Raw genomic sequence first — 21803 nt, forward strand, 5'->3', positions numbered from 1 at the left:
CACACCTATCAATTACCAGGTCACTGTTGGGGTCTCTCTTAACTTAAAGAGAAACCCACAACCAGGGAACATTCTGATCGATCCCACAGATAGATAGTTGCACCACCCACAGGTCTGAGGAAATTGGCCCCAATAAAACATGTTTGGCCAAGGACTTGTGTTCCCCAAAATACTATAGAGCTAGATGCCAAATGTAGACAGTAACACTAAATCAATCAGGACACAACATGCACACCACACGTAGTAGTCACGCAATGCTCATGTAGAACATCTGGGCATACACACACTGGCCCACACTAACTGTCCCCCAGGTCGAGAGCATCTGTGTCTTTATCAGAAGCCCACACTTGATTGATTTTCAACTCCGATGCTTTTTGGAATGTCGAAAATTGTTTTATTGTACCTTATGAACTATATGTAACAGCGGCCAAAACATTATACACTGAGAGACTTTGAGCAGACACATTCTGTCGAGGCTCTCCCAGCAACAGCGTTTAATTAAACCAACCTGTTCCTGTCTTACCAAATGCCTCTTCTCTTTTCATTTATTTAAGGTAAACTCATATCCAAGCAGCATTTTGGCAAGCTAGACAGGGGAGATTGAAGGCAGGACCCCAGCCCGGACGGATTCCTCAACACAAAAGATCGGTGAGCAGACGCTATACTTGTTTACAAGTTCTGCTGAATCTGCGAGAAGGAGGTCCATCCAGAGACAGCCATCACAGGGTAAGAGACTACATCTGATTCAACATGTGGTAAAATTGCAAACTAGGGCAAGCATGTAGACAGCTTTTGTTATTCCCCTAGTCAGCATGCTAGAAGAAGACAAAGGTACATACCGGCCCTTGGGCATAGAGCACAGAGTCCTCCTCGTTCCCGGATGTTAGCAAAGGTGGCCTGAATTTTGGTTAAGAACAAGGTCTGCCTTGTACCCGGGTGCTAACAAGGGATCGCCCGACCTTGGGCTTGGAACAAGGTGTCAGCAAGGGATAGCTTGGATCACTGGGCTTTGTGACGAGTTGGTGCACATAGGCTCTGGTTGTGATATAGAGCTAACAACTCAAACATCTCTTTTCAGTCACAACATTTTTCCTAGTGCGATCGATTCGAAACTGGTAGCATGGTGTATCAGTTGTAGCTTGTGTCAGGCCAGGGAGGGTGATAGTTATCAGGTTTTTCCTTTTTTTTCAGCTTAAATAGTTTTGAGTTTTTGTACGTTGAGTCGATAGTGACGGACTATCAAGCTCACTTAGCTCCACATACTGTGTGGAGCATCACCTCTCCATGGGCTTTAGGCACCAGGAGAGGGCTTAGTTTTTTAGACAAAATAAAACAAAATTCTGTTAACCTTTATAGTCTCTATTAGATTTTATTTCCACTTTGTATACAGTTATTGATGTTGCGGTGCTGTCGCAATTTGCAAATCATGCTGCATGCTTAAATGTTATGTGAGTAATTCTATGCTTTAGGTAATAACTTTCCAAATCAGAGGTTAATGATTGCTAATTTAATGCTTCAAGCCAACTCTTACAGCTCTGAACAAAAATTTCACTTTTTGTCATAGGTTGTTATTATTTCCATGCATACATGTCTCTATTTTATGCTAATTGATCCCTTTGATGCATCAATATTTTTTGAGTTCATGACCAAGTAGATTGGATTTTGGTATCACCAGCTGAACTGTACACAGATACCCAAAATTAAAATAGAACTGTGAATATTTAAAAACCCTCTTGAGACAATCAACATTTTGCAAAGACCTCGAAACAAACAAGCTGCCCACTTCATCATGGAGATTCCACTAGACCACATGAAAGCAAGGTTCCCCACCGAGGCAAGGAAACTAGAGAAAAACTGTATAGAGTGGCACACCCATAACAAGACACACGCATTCCGCTGGCCTGAAGGGGGCATGTGCAACACCAACAACATAGAACACACCAAGACTCACATACAGATCAGGTGTACATGTCATAAGGAGGCTAAGTGGTAGTCCCTACTAGAATTATGGACCATCTTCGAGGTGATCTCAGCCTAGAAAATTATCCTGGAGCCCATGAGTAAAGCATCTTCACCTTTCCAATGATAAACAGGCAGGGATGTATTCTCACTAATGCCGGGCATCCCAGTTGCCACTGCACTGGTTGCACTGATCCACTGGTCAGGGAGGCAGCTGGACCCCCCTCCCACCCTCTGGGCAGCAAGCCAATCTTAGTTCTGCCAGCCTAGGCACATTTTTGTTTCCAAGGCTAACAAACAATCAATTATTAGTAGGCTGTGGGGGTTTTAGGTTTAAACCTATAATAACTGATTAAACCCCACTGAAAGATAAATAGCCCTCACCGGTGAAAACATATAAACACTGAAAAAACACCTGCACAACCACAAACTAAATGCCATTAAAAGAAAGGAAAAAGAGAGTGTAAGAGTCATTTTTTTCTTGCTGAAGGTGTCAATACAATGTAACTTTGTTATACAAGCTAGCAGTAAGGAAGACTGGCTAACATTATTCTGCTTGAGTTGTGTTCTTTAGGGATGCCACTAAATTGTTGTTTCTTCTTCCTTTGACTTTTTTCAGTTGTGTGGCCTTTGGTCTAAAGATGCAGGGTTTAGTTTCATGTTTTAGGTCTAGTTTAAATATTTTACAAACTGTAGAGATTCAGAAAATATCAAACTCATATTTGATATTTTGGCTGCATTTGATTCTTTCACTGATAGGTAAAATGGCTGGTTTCATAAAAATCTTTCCTAATATGTGTCATCACATTTACCCACAGAGAATAGGTAAAAACCCTTAATACATCAGACCATAGTTTCTAGTGGGTCAGTATTGATAGTAGGTGAATTGCCAATACCTCATGCTTTAAGCATTCAATGCAAGGTATAGTGACAAGTATATATATCACCAAGTGGTGAAAACATGACACCAGATTTTTGGAAAGCATTGAACTCAGTGTCACTTGTAACGCTCTGCAAAAAAGGTTATTTCCAATCTCAAAAAAGATTGGAGTGATATTGTTTGTATTTGCAGTGATTCAGCTACGTATATAAAAAAGTTGTGTGATGACCTGTCAAAAGTGATACCCGAGCTGAAGTGATTCCCTGTAGGAGATCCTTGCCACTTGTTAGATGGTATGCTGAAAGCATTTTTACAATCTTCAGAGTTAATTAAGGATGCTATTGACTTTTTAGTCCATTCTGGTGCACTGTTTTCTTATGCACAGGAACTAAAACGCAAATATGTATCATTTCGTGCTTTATGTGGCATCAAAGAAAGAGTCATCCCAACTGTGTCCCTTAGCAGATGGTTCTCAGTCCAAGGGGCTATGAATGCTGAGAGGGGCTTTTCACTGAAGATTACATGGGAAGGAAAGAGCGAGCGCACATGACCCAAAGACTCACTGACAATTGAAACATATATTCACCCTCTCTTGAAAAAACATCAGTCTGTTCAAACAACATGAGAGAAAAACTATTTCTCTAAATACTTAATATATAACAGTTTTTGAACACTAATATATACAATTATTTTGACAGAAACCCAAACAAACAAGGTTGACGCGTTTCGAACCGGACCCTTTGTCCGATTCTCATCAGGACCAGACAGAGAATCTGAGTGTTCAAGGCTTTTTTAAAGCTGGTAATTCTCAAGAAAAAGGAGAGGTAGTCTGCAGAAGGGCTGTGTATAAGCGTGTCTCCTGCGAAAACTGTTTTACAAAAATGCAGCGAGTCGCCGTTGGTAGAAAACGTCAGTTATGTGGCTTAAATGTAGCCTGGCTGGAATTATAGTTGTAGACCATTGACTTGCTTTAGGCGGAGGAAAGAGATCTGTGAATATGCGCCATTGACTGAATCGGGAATCTCACAACGCATAAACCGGGACGCCACTGAATGATCCGTGCGGGCCGGGAGCCAGGAACACGTGTTATACACGGCCCTTCTGCAGACTACCTCTCCTTTTTCTTGAGAATTAACAGCTTTAAAAAAGCCTTTCTGTCAAAATAATTGTATATATTAGTGTTCAAAAACTGTTATATATTAAGTATTTAGAGAAATAGTTTTTCTCTCATGTTGTTTGAACAGTCTTTGGATTAAGTCATTGACTATTCTGCTACCCATGTTGTCTATTTTGTTATATGTCTGGTATGTTGTAGGTTGATAGGAGTGTAAGTATGACCGGAAGACGGATGTTTTTCAAGAGAGGGTGAATATATGTTTCAATTGTCTATTCTATGGAGTGTATGTCTTATACCAAAATTCTTCTTTTTCGATTGTTCTTTATACATATATATATTGAAAGTTTTTCATTGTGGTTGTGTTGATAAAAAATGTTCTATAAAAGAAATAAATATTGATGGATAAATTCCAATATATGGCTAATAATTGATTGTTTGTTAGCCTTGGAAACAAAAAGGTCTGTTCGGAATTGCACTCAGTATTGGCATCCTCTTTGTTGATTATATTAATAGACTCTGCTTTACTGTAGGTGAGTCAAAGCCCTTGTTCGTTGTTTTGAGCCTAGGCACCATCAGCCCCGGCTCACACTGGTACCAATCCCCCACAGGGTTCGACCCCTCCCCTATCGGCCATGACCCAATCAGTCCGCACTGGACAAGGATCACTTCCTCCTGAGCACTCCAGGACCTCCATAAGGTCAGAGGGAGGTGTGTGGCCCTCCTAGAAGGGAATTCCACCAGTGGAGGGGAAGAATGGTGCACCAGCCCCGCAAGAGCTGACTCTAGAGAGGAAACCGGGGACTACATTCCACCAAGACAGGCTTATGGCATGAAAGAATCATCAGGGAGTGAGAATGAGGCCAAGATATTGCCAAGAACAAAAACATGCAACACTGAGAGCAGGGCTGACCAGGAAATAAGTAGCCAGGAAAGCCTGACCCAGACACAGTTGAGATGTAGAAGGAGCAGCTTGGCACATTTATGCATGCACAAGAAGAGCGACACCAAGGATGTTCGCCGCTACCCTTAGACACTAGAGAATAGGGCGAGGCCTTCACATGGCCTTTTTGTCTCCTACTGGCCTGTTGGACCGAAAGGAATGGTCCTTAGCCAGAGGAGGGATCTTTCAAACCTTAGGATGTGGCCATTTCGGAAGACTGCACCGGGCATGGTGGGGGGGAGATCTGAAATGGAACTATCCCTAGAAGCGGCAGTGATTGAGACAATGCGAGTGCTATGTTGAGGAAAAACCAACAGAGCTACCCTGAGCCAATGTTTTCCGCTACTCCAGAAAGGTTCCGCAGGAACCATCTACCTGCTTAGGACACAGATGGGCAAAGAAGAGCTCAGGGATAAACTGCCCCATTGATGGACAGGGCAGGTAAATGGATCTCCTGCTTTGAAAAGGACACTGCGGGTATAAACCTAGCTATAGATGATATCAAAAGCCTGCTCAGCAGCCTCATTGGTGAGCAGACCGACAAAGTCTTCTCCCGAGCCCACAGACACGCTCATCAACACCAAGAATGAATGAGCAGTTTTTAACTTATTCAGACACCTAATCTGGATGGCCCTGAAGGAGTTATTCCCTGACCGCCCAGAAGTAGGAGGATTAATGGCAGAGAGCATAAACCCTGGGGAAGGCATGACCGAGCTCCTAGACAGAATGAGAGAATGGTAGGAGCAGGAGACAGGAATAACACGGATCCCCAGGTTGCATTATTCTACAACATACTCAAGAGGAGATTATCCACAGATATCCAGACCAGACTAGATGGCGTAGTGGGTCGGTCCAGACACCAAACCCTGGTAAGAAATACCATCCCATATACTACACTATTACCCGAAGAGACAGGAGAAGGACGGGGAGAAGCAAGAGCAGGCCCACAGAGACACCACCAAGCTGGTCCAACAGAAGTTGAAAAAGACCGCCCTTGCAGGGACTGCGTTAGCCACAAACATCCTGGCTCCTGGCTCAAGGGATCTCAACACATGGATGCCAGAGGGTGTCCGCCCAGTCCTAGTGGGTGCCGTCTTGGAGGCTGGGCCCCAGCTGGCTTCTTAGAGAGCTACTACTGTCACTGAATGGGCCACATGACCAACCAGTGCAACTTTGAAATATACCTTGACTAAAACAGGATCGCATAGGAACAGCCCCCCCAAAGCATTCACCCCTAAACCCAACACGTTATACGTTATACTGCACCTGCATTAACCAATCAGCCTCAAGGAAATCAGGCTGAGCTCACCCCACCAGATGGCCGAACATACAACAATCACTTCAACAAGCCAGCAGTTCGGTACAGCAAGGGCTGCACCCCCATTTTCAACAAGGTGGGGTGGCTGACTGGGGCCACAATACACTCGCACTATTGCCTGAAACAACCTACCCCCTTCAAATTACTCCCCATTCACACTTCCTTATCTGCCTCCACAGCCGGTCATCAGGACAGCCATGCTCTGTTGATTGAGAATCCATGCTAGAGTCCACCATCCAAGTGCCTAAGGGGGCCCAGGGCCACCTCTGATGATGGTCTACCAGCGAGGGGTTTCCTGACCATGCCCCACGGAGCAGGGCGCACCCCCACTGATGCATAAAAACAGGACTCAGAAGCACTGACCCAAGTCCAACTCTGGAGGGGCTACATATGTCGCAACTGCCTTAGGGTTTGCCACCAAACGGAGGCCTTCCTATAGTTCCAAAATGAAGCAACCACTCCAGTGGCAAAAGCTGGGCTTCCCGGTGATGGGAGGAATGGTGTCCCCATAAATGGCTTTTGCAGCCTGCATCAGGGGGTGCAAGGAGAGGTTCTCCTATAATGCCAGCTGGTCAAAATGACATTCACAGGACCTCATGATCGTCCAACCTCTGCTTTGGCCACATCCAAGTCATAGATGCCATAGTCCTGTGATAGGCATGACAGCCGCAGTATCTCATCGGAAAATAATCTATTGATTCCCCTAGTACCACCTCTATCAGGCTGAACACTTAAAAGTCCCTACAAGACCCTGACTCCTGCAGAAGAAAACACAGCAAATCAACAGAGTGATGGCGATGTTCCTCTGCAGGGTTGTTTGTGGACTCCAAAGGAAGTCCACACACAACCTCCAACATCCCTTGTTAAAGTTAGCAATGTCCAAAACAACAGGCAACCACCCCCTGGGACACACATTAAACAGCCTGATAGCCCAAAGATTGTTGACCCATCCAGAAGAAGGTCATAACTCAGTAACTTAGCCCAATTAGAAAGAAACCTCGTTCCAAGCCAAGTACAGAGACCAAAGGACGTGCACATGCCAAAGGAAATGCTAATCCTAAAATTAGACATCCGCCTCTCCTCACAATGGTACGCTGCTCTTACAGGTCAAAAGGAAACCACCACGCCAGTTAAAACATCACACTTTAAGCAAAGCAGCCCACAGGGAGGAGTGCTGTGCCCGCTGTGGCAGGGAGAGAGGTAAAAAGTCTTAAAAAAGTTTAAAAGTCACCATCTTCCACAAAATTCTAGCACTCAGTTTAACTAGATGAAAAAAACATCACTCGACTAATATTTGATCACCTCCATCCTATTCAAGAGAAATTCACCCTCCAGTAAAACCGTAGAGCATACCATTTACAAATAAACACAGGAATGTTCCAAAACTACCTTTCAATGTATTTTCCTAAGCTAACCTAAAACCCGCCGCTCTTACCCTACCAATCTGTGATCAAAACTACAAGTGCACCAACATGGCTGCATTCAACCACTTTTTCAACAAAAGTTCATAAAGAATGTTGTTTTATAGGACATTTATTGCACCACAACAAGACTCCTCGGGCGCCCAGACACTGGACAACAAACAATGGACGGCAGGCCAAATGACAGACATCTCCCTAGAAGATGACCCAACAGCTTTAAAATGATTTCTAAGTTTGTATCTTTGTATGCGCTCTCTCTAGCTGCTGTGGTCTCGAGCCCCACCAAAATATGCCTAATCTCAAAAGCTCTACCTCTACATTTTTTTAAAACATGCGCAGAGAGCTCTCTCGCCTCACCTAGACCTACACCGAACCATACACTAGTATCCCTCACGCACTCCCTCACGCACTCCAACATATCACCTGGTATCAGCAAATGACTGATGTGGGCACACAAACTACGACAGGCCATGGTATGTCTGTTTACTGATACCTCACGACGTTGACACAGATAGCCCCAGAAAAAACAATATGCCTCCTCCATCTGTACCTATGCAGAATTAAGGCAAAAATCCAACCCAATAGAGTAGAACCCTGTAGGACACTCATAAATATCACCTGGTATGAAACCAACTCCACTGCACTATATCTCTGCACTTAGCCAAGTGATAGTCAATCTGAATTAGACAGGATGCGCAGGAAGGGTACCATAGGGGAGGACTCTGTTTTCCCCTTGACTTTGCAGAAAAGAGTGTTGCGTGCTTATCTAGGTTCCTGATCGATACTGTGACCTTATGCCCCTATTCGGCTATAAATCCATTTATTCCCTATATTGGCATAACCGTTCAAGTGCGATTTTCTGAAAAGTCATCTCTGGCCTCACACGAACAGAGCCACATTCCACCATGACTCTCTGCTACTTCCTTTGCGACCAATTAGTGCAATGACAGAGCAGCAGTCACTATCTGATATTCCTAGATAACACTCCGAGTTCTTCAACAAGATAAAAACTCAGCAAACCTGGAAATCCCCGCTTGCTATGTTTTGATTAGTAATGGAACTCTAATGAGCAACTGATAACTGTCACTTCCTAGTGACATCTTTAATTGACGTCTTATGTCCAGCAAACTTGCGTCAAACCCGGCACCTGTCAGGTATAAATATTACCAACGTTGCCTTAAGCAATGAGCGAACCTGTTGCTGATGCCAGCTGCCTGCATGACCCCGTGTTGGTAAAAACTAGCACTCTGTCGCTGCAGCCTGCTATCCTGTGGTGGTGAAGCTACTGATTACCATTATCGCCGCTACAGCGCGAACTATGGTTCAGTACGCTTGAGGAGCCTTGCAGCCGTCCTCTGCGAAGACATCCAGCCCAGCTGCCCGCGGACGCTGTCACCCCTCCTTCCTCGACGCGCTGAGAGAAGCCGCTGCCTTTCTCGTACAGAGAAATCCAGTCCCGGCGCTTCCAGTTTACCCTCGCGGGTGACTGGGATATCGAGAGAGACCCCTGAAGGAGATACCAATCCTCCATCATTCTATTCAGAGGTATGGTGTTGACTAAACCCTTAGACGAGAATTCTTGAAACAAACCTTGGCAAAACCAACTTAACTTAAGCTACTTACTTACTCCCCTTCTCACGTGTTAGGCTTAGGTCAGGCACACTGGGGTAGGCTTAGTTAGAAGCACCAGTTGAGTATGTTAGCCTAATGTATATATGACTGTATATATGTTTTATTACTTTTAAACCATTGTATGGCTAAGAAACCATATCAATGCTTTTACAGTTCTATTTCGCAATACTTATCTTACTGTACGTACTGTTTATAATAACAGTTATTGCAATTGTGGCAATACATTTCTCTTGTACGAGAAGAAAGACTGTTCAATAAATGTTAATCCTTTATTGATAAACGCCCGTCTCTCTATTCTCTACATACTGTGAAAGTAAACTGCACTAGACTGACTGAGTGAAATCTGTGTCTATTGTTTCACACGACCCTAGAGATCGACTCTTGATCTGAGGAGCAAAGTTGTCATGTTGCACGGTTGTTGGAAAGCTGAATCCCTTCTTGTCTGTGCCAAGGAAGCTGATCACTTCCTATGCAGAGAAGAAAGTTTCCAGTGACCTCTGAGCTAGTTGGTAACACAACCCAATTAAGTTTAGCATAGTCAGTGGAGGCCTGGAATATCCGCAGTTCCACGTCGATACTACTGTTTATGTTATTCCAATGCGCAGGGCCTAGTGGGAAACTAGGAACTACACTACATGGCGCCCTAACGTTTGGTAAGGCGATAAACTAACGTAAGACTTGTAGAGTAACTCAGTCGTGCATATTTCACACCCCTTTCTCCCGTAAATACTCCAATAGACGTCTGGAGTGGGTGAAAGGTTAAAATCCGCCCGACCTTAGTAGGAAGAGATTCCTATGTAAAGCTCTGGTTTATTCAACGTTGAAGGATACAGTGTTCCAAAATATTGTGCATCTAATCTTTGTCTCCTTGGAGACCTACTCTGCAAAAACTGCATTTTTAAAATGTCAGACAATGAAGAAGCAGCTAGGCTGGCTTCCATACTAATAGAGGAGGACTCGAGTCTCCTACAGGCAGACCCGGATGGTATTATCATCCCGGTCCAGTTAAGAAGATCTATAACTTTAAAACTTATAGGAAACGGACTGCCACCTCAAGGTGGTACAGTAATTTTCGTGATAGAGGCTCACGAGTATCGGCAGACAGAGGTATTCTATTCATGGATAAACTTTCCAGCGGTAAACGCTATAACACAAGAGTTTCACTATTACAAAATAGAGGAACCTCCGGATGAGTACGCCCCTTTCGAGGAGGTTGAAATTCCACTTAAATTTCAAGAGCACCTGCTCTGGTTTAATGGCGCCCTAAAACACAATGATCACATAACTAGGCTCGGTCCACTAGGTAGACCAGGAGCCACGTGGCCGGTTCTAGCCAGCTACACACCACATCCTGACATTGTAAAAATGTCTAGAGAAGAGCTGTTAGCACAGCTAAACACATTAATAAAAATACATAGGCAATTAGTCCAATATGTAATACGGACTGCAACAGTCCAGCCAGCTGTTAATACACCACAGCTGACCCCTCATCAGGGGAACACAAATAAAATTACACCACAGAACATACAGTCATGTCTTGGTAAAATACCCGTAAAACGGGAACAAATTCCTTTCTGGTTAGCCCAGAAAATCACTCAAATAGAGGCAGTATTTCCTGATACTACCCCTATTGAGAAACACAGAATCTTGACCATCTGCCTTCCTATGGGAATCGCACCACACGTGGAGGACTGCGACACTTGGGGTACAGTCTTTGCTTCCATTTACACAAAAACACACGGTGTTCCGTCTATGGCGGTAATACCAGACGTGCTAAAACAGATTCAAAATGAATTCGGTCCAGAGCCCGCTTTAAATCTAGGTATGAAATTACTGAAAGATTTCAAGAAGGTCACGGCTATATTATTAGCCAATGTAAAGGGAGAAGCAGCATCTGTGGCGATTCGCCAGAAGTTGAGGGAAACCGATATAAAAGATCCTGTTGAGCTTGCAAAAATCATAGAAAAATGCTATGAAGAATTAGGTAGAGACAGCTTGGGTGGAAAACCGGTAAAGCCCCAACTGCTCGAAAATCCTGAAAAATTATTTATTAAAAATAATTTAAATACTCCTAAAAAGAGCTGGGATGGAAATAAACAATCCACTCCCAAGGAAAAAGTTTTCCAGTCCAGAGGAAGGTCTCCTCGACGGAGGGAAAGAACTCCGACTCGAGAACGCCAGTCTCCCCAACGGGAGCCCTCTGAGAAAAGATATAACCTTAGAAATAGGGATAATATAAAAAAACCTGATAGATATCAAAGTATTGATACACGTCCCTCTCGATCTTTTCCACAGAATTCGGAAAGAAGAGGACGGTCAGACCCAGGAGAGCACACCAAGTCCAAAGACAAGGAACCTGCTCAAAATAAGAAATCTCAATTTCAGAAAAAGAAGGTAGCCAGTATTAGAGTAATCAACCATGCCGAGAATACTGAGGACACAGTTGAAAAACGGGGAGTGGGCATTGACAATGTTGGACAGTGCAGCAGAAATCAGTATAGCGCGCAAGATCTTGATGAGTCATCTGGAGACAGTGGACACGAATGAATTCATTCAGGTTGAAACTGCCGACGCCAGACTTAGCGAGCCCCATAAAATATACGAAATAACATTGCGTATAGAGGGTGATAAGACTAGGAAAATTAAGGGTCTATTTTGGGATAAGCTCTCAAAAGGCTATGATATTCTGTTAGCTGAAAAAGATTGGCCCCCGGAGTTTGTCAGGGAGTGCCCTCGTGGCGAAGAAGTGATTATGCCTGCCTTCTCGAATCACATTCCGATTCACAAAAAATATACATATGCAAGGAAATGGGCAGTGGCCCAGGCACCTGCATTATATAAAAATCATGTAGGATGGGATGAGGATTCACCGCCTCACAAAATCCAATTAAAAAGTGAACCAACTGCCCAACGGCAGTATCCCATAAAGCAAGAAGCTAAAAAACAGGTCAGGGAGATCTTAGATCAACTTGAATACCAGGGGGTGATTGAAACATGCACCTCTCAAATGAACAATCCTTTGTTTCCTGTCTCCAAGCCAGACAATTCATATCGTCTAGTTTTGGACTACAGACACCTTAATACATGTTGCAAAACTTTTGCAGTACAAAACTCGCATAGTGCAGCCCTAATGAATAACATAGTTAGGAAAAAATACAAAACGACATTAGACATATCTAATGGTTTCTTTTGTCAAAACATTGCACCAGAAAGCAGATATTTGACCGCTTTCTCCGCATTTGGGTCACAGAAAAAATTCTGTCGACTCCCACAGGGGTTCAAGAACAGCCCAGGACTATTCTCAGCTAGGGTAACAGAGTTACTACAAATCTATGATGATGAAGCATTATCTTACGTAGATGATATTTATCTCACAGACGACGACTTGGATACTCATTTGAAAAGAGTGAACACCATTATACTTGGGTTCGCAGCAGAGGGTTACAAATTCAACTTTAAAAAGTCCCGAATTGCCCATCTGACAGTACTGTTCTTAGGGTACGAATTATCAAGTGAAGGGAAAAGCCTAGCGGACAACTTCTTAGAGAAGTGCGCTGTACTCCAAGCTCCAAAAACGCTGAAGAATTTACAATCAATACTAGGTTTTCTGAATTTCGGAAGAACTTACATCCTAAATTACGCAGAGAGGGTTAAACCTCTCTACGAACTAATTAAACCTGATTTAAAACAAATCAATTGGACTCAAAAACACACAGAAATTTTGAGATCACTGCAAACAGACATGTTAGCAAAAACAAAATTAGATACGCGTGACAACACGATCGATCTTGTAATCCGAGTCATCCCAGGAAGATGCGGATTCACGTACCTAACCTCTAATGAGGGAGAAAAGGTACCAATTTCAATTAAATCTCACTTGTACACACAAGCAGAAAAAACATTCAGTCACACAGAAAGAACTGTGAACGCAGTGCAAATCGCATTAGCAAATGAACGAGAACTAGCACACGGCAAACGAATTAATATCCTTACAGCGGAATCCGCCTTCGAGGCGCTATTCAGCCCAGTAAACCTGCCTACAGTGTCACTGGATCCGAAATGGATACAGTGTATAGATTCTCTAGGAGCGGAAGACGTGAAATACTATTTTGCTCCGCAATTTGAAGAACTGAATGATTTAGAATATGAAGAAGAATATCCTCTGCCAATCGAAATCCTGCCTCTCCCACAATATGCCTGTATAATCTATACAGATAGCTTTGTACAGCATTTTAATGTAGAGAGCAAATCCTACAATGCAGCATGTGCGATCATTAAAGGTCGTTGGCTGTGCGGTAAATTCAGACCGAAAGTAACAAAAACTGAATCTGTAAGATACTGTTCGGTTCAGAGAACTGAAATCAGATCTTTAAAGATGGCGCTCGAAAATGCAGAACGCGAATTCCCCACACTTATCGTGTGCGATTCTCATTTTTGCGTCAATTCTTACAACAACAAACTGCAGAGTTGGATCGAAAACGACTACAAAGATGACACAGGTGCCACAATAAAGCATAAATTGCTCTGGAACGAGGTAGCTCTTTTACACAAAGAACTACAAAAGACTCACGTGATTCACGCACAGAGTCTTCAACGTGATGGCGTTCACGTTGCAGGGAATTCATTGGCTAATACAGCCACCGCGGAAGCAACTAACCCGGCTTCCGTAGCCACAAAAAAGCGTACAGATAAGTACATAGACGGGGAAACCATACTGGCAGTAAAAACGACCGTAAAAGGCGACTGTGCAGCACTACCCGTAAACTATCCACTCAATTATGCATACATAATCGATGCAAACTCCGTTCCTTTTGCTCGAATCCCTGGAGTGGGGGACAGAGTGATTCCAAACATGAACAGGAGAATATTTTTAATAGCAGACGCACACATGGGTTTGGGTCTAAGGCACAGAGAGATCAAGGAATCACTGACTGAATTACAATCAGTATTCTGGTGGCCGGGAATGAGTGTAGAACACCAAATATATGCAAACAACTGTGAAAACTGCAATAGGGATCGCAGTAAGGAACCTTGCTACCAGCTACCAGTCAGAAAGAGCGTAACGCTGCCTACACCCCACCCTGCGTCCTATTAACAGTTAAGGCGAAAAAGCACTTAAAAAATGAGGTCCCCAGCGCTCGGCTGACGCTAGAACGGTTATAAAAGATTTGCGAGTCTTTATCGGCACATACGCAATTACTACGTTCCGTTCTGACCAGGGTCCTGCTATTAGCTCTCGAGCTTGTGGGGGGGCCATGGCCAGCATGGGAATTGGGTTGCGGTATTCTTGTCTGTCGCACAAGTGTGGTAGAAAGAAAAAACCGGGATATAAAGCAATCTATAACAGCGAAGGTATTAGGTTCAGGCGCTGGGTGGGTCAAACATTTAATAAGTGTCCAGACTAGTCTTAACAACATGCCAAGAAATTCTCTAAAAGGTTTCAGCCCATACGAACTATTGTTCGGAATTAGAATGAACGTTCAGGACCTCGATAGTCAGATGTCAGTGGTACAAGCAGAAACAAAGCAGTTTGAAGTAAAAGACCGTTTGGCTGTTTTACAGGAACTGAATGAAACAAGAAAATCATTAAGCAACACTTGTCTTTATTAAAAGATGGTGCTGATTTGCGCGATTTCATTCTTGGACCACGCAAACAGCGTCAAAAGCGTTTCATAGCGACCAGTATCTATGCTGCTTACAACGAGGCTTGGAAAGTAAAGCAAATTGAAACTGCTGAAAAAATACGAGAAATTGATCGTATTAATTTGGAGAAATCACTTTCTGTGGTAGACAATGGGTTAATGACTCTGTCTTCCAGAATATATTCTTTGGACAATATTGTATCCTCTGCCTTTGATGTGATAGACAGAGATTTGCTAATGTTACAACATGGCCAGTCTCAATTACGCTCTATTATAGAATTAGGCTGGACGCTGCAAAATCTTCGTTCAGGCTATGTGCCTTGGCGTTTAATCAACACAACGTCATTATTTTCCATTTTTAACCTTACTGATAAACAGATCAGTTTGGCACAGAAAGGAGCAGACTATACAATCTTGAGCATCGAGAAACTCGAGAGATTACCATTGACAATGTCAGAGAGCCCTGTCATTGAATGGATAATACACGGAATTATCACAATTCCGATAACAACTTTCCGATTTCATAAATGCCTTGAGTACATACCTGCTGGCCAATATGAAAAATTGGGTAAAGGATATGTTAAATCCGAATGGAAATTACCATACACTCATTCTTGCTATAGTGACAGCGACAAAAATGTATTTCTTAGTGGTGACAACTGTAAACACTCACTAAGCGGTATACTTTTGTGTCAGGGTATTAATTTACACGGAGCATGTGATGGAAATTCAAACAACCTCTCATGCCACCAGCTAGTCACACCTGCAACTCAGATAGAGCCCTTCTTTATGCAACTCGCAAACGGGAGTTACATTCTTAGAACGGATCACAGGTGCTGTGGCCTCGCGCCAGGGAAAAGTTATCTAGTACAAGTAACGTCCATGGTCAAATGTTGTATGCAAGCATTGTTTCCGAGCGGGCCTCCAGACATAGTGACTCCCCTCTGGCCTCGTCTGAATCTCTATTCTATACGAATTGATACATTAAGCAAAATGAAATCTGTGCTTTTACAGACAACAGTGCCTATAACGTCATCTAAAGAGACGTATGATCTTCTAGTCGCAAGGACGGCTACTGAAGTCCATGACCTTTTATCAACAAATTGCCCCGTGCATTTCGTAGAAATGTTCAGCCAACTCCTTAACATGTCTAGTGCAACAAGCATCCCAGGCATATTTAAGACAGTCTTTACGGGACTGCTAACACCCTTCCAGGCAGTTTTGGGAATCTTTCCTAATTTCGTGCACTCCATTTTTGGTGGTATTCCACTATTTTTGGGACTCATCGCAGGGATTCTATTTTTGACCATCCTGCTACGTTATGGCAAGCCTCGGCTCAGACATAGCTCCCATGGGAATGGAAGAGACAATCCTAGCAATGCGCTACAGGGACAGGATAACTAACGTCCTCGGATTGGCCAGGCTGAGAGATCTAAACATGACCTGGTTCCTTTCATTCAGACCGATATGGCAAAATTGCATTTTACCTGTGCTACGGTGTATGCTTTGCGGCGAGGAATGCGTGTTGGACATCTGTCTTTCACTTCCATCAGCAGTACCAATGGACGTCGATACTTTGCTAAGTCCAATAACGGCTCACGCATTGTGTTGTCCCCAGCGGCTACCAATCCTGATGACGGCATTCGTGGAGACTCCTGTACTACAGCCAAGTGGTAACAGTGGAGCGAGTGACAAAAGCAACATCATCCAGGTACAACGTTCTGTGAGCATTGCTGGTCCTGCCTTCGATGACAGCAATCATTCTCACACCTGCCAAGTTTCAGCGCTATCTAACTTGGTTGAACTATCACCTGATTTTGTAGACCAATTCTTTGCGAGCCTGTCTGATACGATGTTCTCACCCATAGAGAAACAATAACTTTTGAGAAGCTTTCCGACACACAGCGTTCCCATGAACTCTGAATTCGGCCTTCAGTTTTGATCAACAAAAAACTGCCTAGTGCTTTGGAAAACTATTTTCTTTGAATTGGACAATTTTTTTAATATTGACCCTTTTTTGGCACGAACAATTCTTTGCTTAACGTAAAAACTATTCTTAGAGAACAGAAGCTTCACACTTCTATTTCTAAACACATCTAGAGACATAACAACATTACACCAGCCTCTAGCACACATGTTATTACAATGCATTTTTATGTGATGATTTATCTCGCATTTCTTCTGTCAGAGATACTTCATGTGTAATTCTTTTTGCATAATCGTTCATTGATTTCATATGCAATACCTTTTGAATGGTTACTATGCTTTTAAAAAAAAAAAACGTACAGTACCTAAATTCCATGTATTACAAGTACGCCTATTTCGAATGCATTTATGTATTTTGGGGTGGGCAATGTTACACATACATCTAATTGCTTTAGTTTTAGTAATTTTGATGGACATGTAGACGTGGAGTGGGTGTTGCGTGCTTATCTAGGTTCCTGATCGATACTGTGACCTTATGCCCCTATTCGGCTATAAATCCATTTATTCCCTATATTGGCATAACCGTTCAAGTGCGATTTTCTGAAAAGTCATCTCTGGCCTCACACGAACAGAGCCACATTCCAGCATGACTCTCTGCTACTTCCTTTGCGACCAATTAGTGCAATGACAGAGCAGCAGTCACTATCTGATATTCCTAGATAACACTCCGAGTTCTTCAACAAGATAAAAACTCAGCAAACCTGGAAATCCCCGCTTGCTATGTTTTGATTAGTAATGGAACTCTAATGAGCAACTGATAACTGTCACTTCCTAGTGACATCTTTAATTGACGTCTTATGTCCAGCAAACTTGCGTCAAACCCGGCACCTGTCAGGTATAAATATTACCAACGTTGCCTTAAGCAATGAGCGAACCTGTTGCTGATGCCAGCTGCCTGCATGACCCCGTGTTGGTAAAAACTAGCACTCTGTCGCTGCAGCCTGCTATCCTGTGGTGGTGAAGCTACTGATTACCATTATCGCCGCTACAGCGCGAACTATGGTTCAGTACGCTTGAGGAGCCGTGCAGCCGTCCTCTGCGAAGACATCCAGCCCAGCTGCCCGCGGACTCTGTCACCCCTCCTTCCTCGACGCGCTGAGAGAAGCCGCTGCCTTTCTCGTACAGAGAAATCCAGTCCCGGCGCTTCCAGTTTACCCTCGCGGGTGACTGGGATATCGAGAGAGACCCCTGAAGGAGATACCAATCCTCCATCATTCTATTCAGAGGTATGGTGTTGACTAAACCCTTAGACGAGAATTCTTGAAACAAACCTTGGCAAAACCAACTTAACTTAAGGTACTTACTTACTCCCCTTCTCACGTGTTAGGCTTAGGTCAGGCACACTGGGGTAGGCTTAGTTAGAAGCACCAGTTGAGTATGTTAGCCTAATGTATATATGACTGTATATATGTTTTATTACTTTTAAACCATTGTATGGCTAAGAAACCATATCAATGCTTTTACAGTTCTATTTCGCAATACTTATCTTACTGTACGTACTTTTTATAATAACAGTTATTGCAATTGTGGCAATACATTTCTCTTGTACGAGAAGAAAGACTGTTCAATAAATGTTAATCCTTTATTGATAAACGCCCGTCTCTCTATTCTCTACATACTGTGAAAGTAAACTGCACTAGACTGACTGAGTGAAATCTGTGTCTATTGTTTCACACGACCCTAGAGATCGACTCTTGATCTGAGGAGCAAAGTTGTCATGTTGCACGGTTGTTGGAAAGCTGAATCCCTTCTTGTCTGTGCCAAGGAAGCTGATCACTTCCTATGCAGAGAAGAAAGTTTCCAGTGACCTCTGAGCTAGTTGGTAACACAACCCAATTAAGTTTAGCATAGTCAGTGGAGGCCTGGAATATCCGCAGTTCCACGTCGATACTACTGTTTATGTTATTCCAATGCGCAGGGCCTAGTGGGAAACTAGGAACTACACTACAAGAGGTTCTGAGCAGTAACAGGACCACCACACCAGTGCAGAAACGTGTCTGGTCCTGCCTCCGTCTGCGGTTGCAGGGCGGCTCCCAACATAATTGGGGCAACATTCCTTAGCGGCAAATGGATACCAGGCATGGAATTCCAGTTCAGGGCCAGTCATCTCATTCTTGCGCTGGGGAATGAATCCCACAGGAGGGCGTCAAACATAATGATAAACATGCTGTGCCAGGAAATGTGAGATAGCGAAATCGATAGGTATACATGGTTGGAGGTGAGGGGGCAACCACTAACGATATGGAAACTGACATGAGAATTGTAGCATATTAATGAACATACTAGACCTGCAATGGAGCACCTCCACGTTGATGGATCTTTATTGGCAATTTAGGGACCTTGTTTACATCAAGCTTTCATTCCTGGATGACATGGCCTCTGCACCCTTGTGACCATACACACCCCAACCCTGGTTATCCGTGGAGAAGACCTGTCTAAGTTGTCTCAAAGGCAATTACAGAAGAAACCAACTCTGTTACATCAGGCTCGAAGGAAAAGAACTGCTGGGTATTTTAGCTGGGCTCAGTACAAGGACATTCTAAAATAATTCAGACTATTCACAAAAGCTCAAGTAAACGCCAAAAGGTCAATACCCTTTATCACCATGCAAACAAAAGCGAATGACTGCTGGTTGCAAATAACCAAATGGGAGATGATGAAACTAACAAACAGTACTGAGCTTGCCTAAACGCTATCAAGGAATTATGGTGATGCAAGATGGGTGCTTCCTGTTGTACTTTTATTCCTGGAAATGAACTGGATAACAGGACATAAGCCCATGCTATTCAAGAACTCCATCATCTGCAAACCATCATGAAGAGGGAGGTGCCCCGGAGCAGGACTGGTGGCATAGCATCTTTTCGTGGATCCTCTTATGGTATCCACACTATGCACGTAATTTACACAGATTCTCATTGCTGTGATTCTGTTATGTGGTTTTCTACAAGTGGGGGTTTCTTGCTGGAAAAAAGACACTCTCAAATTAGTTAGTATGCACATAGCTAGGGAAAAAGCAATAGACACTACAACACACACACACACACACATACACAGTTCCTAATAACATAACTGTCATGACACGAAGAGGACAGAGTAGTTGAAGAAACAACTGAAGGGTGAGTGTTGGAGTGGGTGAATATGATATCAATGATTAGCATGATGTGTGCACGCCCAACAACAGCAATACCAATAAATGCAATATCAATGTTTATCATAAGCTGTGCCCGCACAACCATGCCGGTACCCGTCAATGCAATGTTAATGTATGTCATAACCTGAACCACACAAGGGCACCAACACCGGAAATAATGAGACCAATGTACGAAATAATCCATCTACAAGTAACAGTACTGTTGCTAGTACAAACAATGTTGATGTACGTTATGACTTACGCATCCTTAACTGTATCAAAACTAGTAGGAACAATGTCAATTTACGTTAAGACAACTGTACGCACAATGTTGAAAATGTAGATAAAAATTATACCAGTAACTGCCATATTGTTTTCAGGAGTTCCAATGAACTCGTATCAATGCTGTCAGATTCGCACAAGGTGACCTCCTCATCAACCCCGTGTCAGAGATACGTGGTTACACAAGTCCTACAACCCACCCCCATGCCTATTGAATACCAGGCCACAGGTGGGGTATCTCTTGACTTAAAGACAAACGTGTGCCCAGGGAAAACCCTAATTGATCCCATAGCCAGATAGTAGCACCACAAACCAATCCGAGGAAATTGGCCCCAGTAACCCATGTTTGGCCGAGTGCTCGCATTCCTCAAAATACCACAATGCTAGATGCCACATGTAGATAGAAACACAAAACCAATCAGGACAAGACATGCACACCACTTGTAGTGACCATGCACTCCGCATGCCTGACATCTGACCAGATACATACACACAAAGGCCCTCACTAGCTCTCGCCAAGGTCAAAAGCCATCTGTGTCATTAGCAGATGGCCGCACTTGATTGATTTACAACTGAGATGCTCACCTGAATGTAGAAAATTGTTGTTTGTGCCTCATTAACAGTATATAACAGTGGCCAACACGTTGTACACTGAGAGACTTTGGGCAGACGCACTCTTGCGAGGCTCTACCGGCCACAGCATTTAGTTAAACCAACTTGTTCGTGTTTTGCCACACGCCTCTTGTTTTTTCATGTATTTACGGTAAACTCATCTGAGCAACAATGTAATATCAAATAACAGTATATTTGTTTTTCCTTTATGAAAATAAAATATTTTATAATATTTTTAAACGCAATATTTTTTAATACAATCCTGTTTTTGTTGTAGTTACTATATTTTTTTTTGAAGGTTTAGTAATATTTATTTTTAGATGTATACAAACATTTTAATTGTTATAATTTAAATTATTTTTCATCATCTTGTTTTTTAAATTTTTAATCAGGTATATACCTGCATCAAATAATAATATTTTTGAAATAAGTCATTTTTTCTATTAATTATGGTTGAAAGTGAAAAACATTTGGAAGATACTATAAGATAAATCACCAATAAAGATAAATAAATATTGCACTATTTTATAAGTTATGCATTTAATTTGAATGTATATAATAGTGCATTAAATAGATAATAAATCTGCACTCTACATAGTTCAGCACTTTTCCCAATGGTAGTAGGTTTGACATTTGAATAGTACATCTGAACTCCCTAAAATGTCTTTCTGCAATCTGTGTGGTTTGGCGGTAGAGTGGGAATTCCTTTTCCCTAAAATTTAACACATTACCAAATGGGTGTTGGAAAGATTTAGAATAGTAAATATGAACTACCCAAAATGAAATATTTCTCCTACTGGGTGTGGATCTAGAATTAGAATAGCAAATCTGATTTCTCCCAAATTAAATGTTTTTTCTATTGTGTGTGAGTTTGGAGTTAGACT

The sequence above is a fragment of the Lissotriton vulgaris genome, chromosome 4_1 (assembly GCF_964263255.1).
Source record: "Lissotriton vulgaris chromosome 4_1, aLisVul1.2, whole genome shotgun sequence".
NCBI classification, from domain to species: domain Eukaryota; kingdom Metazoa; phylum Chordata; class Amphibia; order Caudata; family Salamandridae; genus Lissotriton; species Lissotriton vulgaris.